Genomic DNA, 4480 nt, shown 5'->3' on the forward strand with positions numbered 1-4480 from the left:
TGAAATAAAAAAAATAGAAAAAAAAAAAAAAAAAAAAAAAAAAAAAAACAAAAAAAAAAAAAAAAAAAAAAAAAAAAAAAATTTCAGCTACTGGGATGAGATTTAGGTTTGTTATTTACTATCAAGGAATTGTTGTCTAAGGAGAAACTTAAAAATACAGGAAACCACATCCTGTCCACTAAAGTAAAGAGCACACAGCATTAGGAGGAGGACACTGTGCAACTCCCAGCTCAGGGGGCTTTGGCTGGAAAACGTAGGGTTCTGCAGGTACTTATGGAGAAGAAGTACCATGTAGCCACTGCCCACCCATCTCTCTTCTTCAAAGTAGCATATTCCAGTTTGAAGTCGACATTTTTAAAATATAGGTTAGTTTAATCCAGCACTTTTCCTAATCAAATGTGTTTTAGCAGCTGTCATTCCTTCATTAGTATGCAAAGTATCTAAAGTTCGCACAGTAACATGCAGGATTCAGAAAATCTGTGTATTTCCCATCTTTATGTGTCTTATTATTAATTTTTTCACTTTAAAAGTTTTAAACTAAAAATGTCTAAAGACTTTACTATCATCTTTAAACTATTTTTTATTTTATAACTGCATATACATTTTTTCTTTTTGCTCTCAGGCCTATGTATATTTTTAAACACCCTGCAACCTGTTTAGGGTATTTTTTCATCTGAATCTGTATGGTTCTTTGATTGCCTGAGATGATCTTAAACTGCTATGTTAGTCACTGGCACTACTCAGCTTACCAACATGTGTTGGCACAGAACATTAGTGGCTGGCTCCTTGCCTCTTGGCTCCCTGAGAGTTAGTTTAGCCTCATGGACAAGGTACCAGCAGGAGCCACCTTTACTGCTCCAGCTCTGGAAAGTTGTTGGGTCTGCTTTACCACCAAGTAGCACATGCAAACGGCTCATAAACCCCATTTAAGTGTTCAGTAGCAGGGCCTCTTAAAGTGGCTGTGCCTCTGATTGCCACTAGCAATAAGCCTACCAAAGAAAAGGTGGTTACCAAGAAGCCACGCTCGACTCTGTTTTCGTGTGTTTGGAACCCTTTTAAAAAGATTTCTCACTTTTTACCTTGATCTATATTACCCCATGTTTCTATGTTGAGTAATAAAATTTTTTATTACACATGCAATGTTTATTCCTGCAGAGAATGTTCACGAATATAAGACCAGTGAGAAGTTTCAGGGCATTTAAGTGCAGTGACTGAGCATTGATCGTCTAGTGACTGACTGCACAGACCATGTCAGCCTTTCACAATTCTTTAAAGTCTTTTCTATAGGTGGAATCTTACAGACACTTTGTAGAATCCCCAAATAGACTTGTGGGACTAACATTAAGCAATCAAAAACATCAGGAACAAGAAATGGAATTCCTTGGATTGACAGGATTAAGTTAATATGAATTATGATAAAATTTACCAAATTCATCTTCATGTTTCTAGTCATGGTAGAAGTAAACCAATTTTATGAATCCTAATTAAAGCCATTTTTTCAGTGCCCGAGAGATGGTTCAGTTATGAGCACTAGCTGGTTTTGCTGAGGATCCTGGTTCAATTCCTGATAACCATATTTTGGTTCAGAACCATAAGTCTTACTCCAGTCAGTAACAGGGCACTTGATAGCCTTTTCCACTCTCCAAAGGCACCAGACACACACAAGCTATACAGACATAATTCAGGCAAACTATTCATACACAAGGAATGAATATAAACATGAAAAAGTTTAAAGAATAAAGTCCCTTTCAGGCAATAAAAATATGACTATAATCTGCTATGGTCTCCCTCTCTCTCCACTCTAGGCTTGGGTCTCCAGGAAGATTGTCTAAGAATAAACACACGCTTAAACTGCAGAGTGAGATTTTGTGTTGCCCACAGCATTACAGAACTGAGAGTTCTTTCACACTTATTGAACAGAAAAGTTAGAGATAGTTTCTCTATTTCTCTCACTGAGCATGCCAACACTCAGGCAGGAGTCCATCCCTGTGAATCAACACAACAGGACTAAAAGTTGCATAACCAAGAGCCAGAAATTTTTGAATACTTCCTATCAAGGATTTTTCTGCTAAAGAGAGACTTAAATTAGAGAAAAAGCACAGTCAGCCCAATAGAAGAAAACAAAACAGAGCATCAGACGGAGGACACTCTGAGCAGCTCTCAGCTCAGGGGGCGTTCTGTACAGAAGCTTGGAGTTCTGGAGGTAAAGGACATGCTGGTGGTGCTTGTGGAGAAGAAGTACCATGTAGCCACTGGCACCTCCCATGACTCCCTGAAACACAGCATCTCTCAGGACCATGAGAGGGAGAACAATCCATTTTGTTTTCTGACTTTCTTGCATAAAATAGCAGTAGCCATCTTCACTCTTAAACTGTGATATGTTCAGATTTGTACTTGTGATGGAATGGATTAGGTTCATACCTATTAAAGCATTGAGTATCCAAAAGAATGAAAAGATTGGAAGGATGTGCCATGCAGACTTTGGTCTGAGCCTCCTCCACCCAGATGCTCTGGGACTGATGATGACGGCCTGGACCACAGTGAGGAAACTGCTGGTGCAGATGGAGACACCACGGGACACTCTCTGCAGATAAATGAAGATCTTACATCCTATGTTACCTGGGAAGTTTCTCAAACCAAAATCTGCCAATGTCTTTGGCAATCCCTTTGCAAGAAGGATCATGATATTTGTAAAAGCCAAGTGGATGAGAATAATGTGTATGGGTTTCTTTTCAGGGCCTCTCCACCAACTGATCATATTATTCACAGAAACAGAAATATTCCCCAGAGTGCCAAACACAGTCATGAAGAAGAAAATCACTTCCATAATAAAATTCAAAACCATTTCTTCCTTTCCACGTAGAAGAATTTGTGCCCAGGATGCAAACACTCTTCAAGAAAGCATCAATAATGTTACAAGTGGACCTGAAAAACACAGTTTACACAATAGCATTTTCTAGTGTGCAAGAGGCAGTAATAGTCAGATGTAATGTCGAAGATTAAATCCTTGAAATACCTCCTTTTTCCACACTGTGGACTCTGGGATATTGTGTGTGCTCTGACAGGTGAGTTTGGTAATTGCTATTCAAAAATGTCAAGTTTTAAAGAAGATTTTTATTTTTGAGCACTACACTAGCAAAACTGACTTGTTGAAGTCGTGTGTGTGTGTGTGTGTGTGTGTGTGTGTGTGTGTGTCTGTCTGTCTGTCTGCGTGCATGGATCATCCTAGTTAACTCTCAGCACAGCTGAACTGAACTCCAAGATTCTCCAACCAAGATTTCTTCCTCTGTTTCTCATTCTAGTTCATATTTCCCCACTCAGTTCCCAAAATCTGAGGTTCCTGCTGACCCTGTCTGCTTCCCCACCTCACAGACACTAGGAAAACCTGCTGGGTCAGCACCTGTAACATCTCTCAGATCTGCTAACATTTACCCTCCACACTCCTTCCTTCTTTTTCTGATATTCCTTTCTTATCTGCATCTTTACTAACATAACAATTTCTAGGTTTGCCTTTGGTGTCGAAGCTTTCTAACTTCTATTTCTGATTTCATCCCGTATAACTATTCACTGGTCAATTTTTAAGGTAGTTCTCAACGTCAAATCAAATAGTAAAACCTTTCCAGGTAGGACCTGACAGTTACAGGTGAATCATAAAAAGATATGCTGAAACATTCAAGGATCCACCTGGTAGCAGCTAAGGAGTGTATCTAGCAGAACCTTGTAGTTCTTCCAAGGATAGAGGGTAGCAGAGAGCCGTGACTCCAGTGGAGATTCAGGACATTTGTGACTCCTGTGAGTGACCTTAGGGCATCTCAGGGAGCAGGGATCAGCTCTCCACCAGGGGAGAAGATGAGGGGGGGGATGGAAGAAAGGGATTAATGAGGTGTCAGGTGCAGCCCTGAGATGAGTGCAGTTAACAACTTAAGACTCCTCGGTATTGGCTACGCACAGTACGGTAGATTCAGGCATACTGAGATGAGTAGGAATTTTCCCATCAAAAAAGTCATGATGTCATTTGCCTCTGTAGGGCTTTGTGAGCTAACGTTATGTCAGCTTGCTCTGAAGCCTGGTTCTCTCCCTATTTCCTTTCCAATCTGTTCATCAGGCATGCTGCTATATTCTTTATCCATCTGAGCTGATTCCAGAGCTTTAGCTCTCAAAAGACGCTACTCTTTATTTCCGGGAGCTCCAGTCGCATTCCGCAGGGATTTGTGGTAAGCATTGGCACCTTTTCTAGAAGAAGCAGAGTCTGCATGTTTCATGAGTTTGTGTGTTCTGAGTACTTGGAATGCCTCTGTTCACACTGCTCTTCTTTTTGTGAAACTCACAGGATTGTTTTAAATGCTTATGTCTTGATGATGTCACCTGTGTCCTGAATAAACCGAGCCATGTTCCCAGGTTTGGGTTTATGTTGCTGCATGGCTCTAGAAATGTCAGTTATTGTTTTTGAACTGCTCCTCTAACAGAGGGGTATTTGTTG

General features: G+C 40.3%; 1 pseudogene; it reads right to left on the reverse strand.

The window, feature by feature from the left end:
* Positions 1 to 1940: 1940 nt before the first annotated feature.
* Positions 1941 to 4199, reverse strand: LOC126501771 (vomeronasal type-1 receptor 4-like; annotated as a pseudogene).
* Between the last annotated feature and the right edge of the window lie 281 nt (positions 4200 to 4480).

The sequence above is a fragment of the Alexandromys fortis genome, unplaced genomic scaffold (assembly GCF_014885135.2).
Source record: "Alexandromys fortis isolate MF-2015 unplaced genomic scaffold, M_Fortis_MF-2015_v1.1 scaffold_5, whole genome shotgun sequence".
Classification (NCBI taxonomy): Eukaryota; Metazoa; Chordata; class Mammalia; order Rodentia; family Cricetidae; genus Alexandromys; species Alexandromys fortis.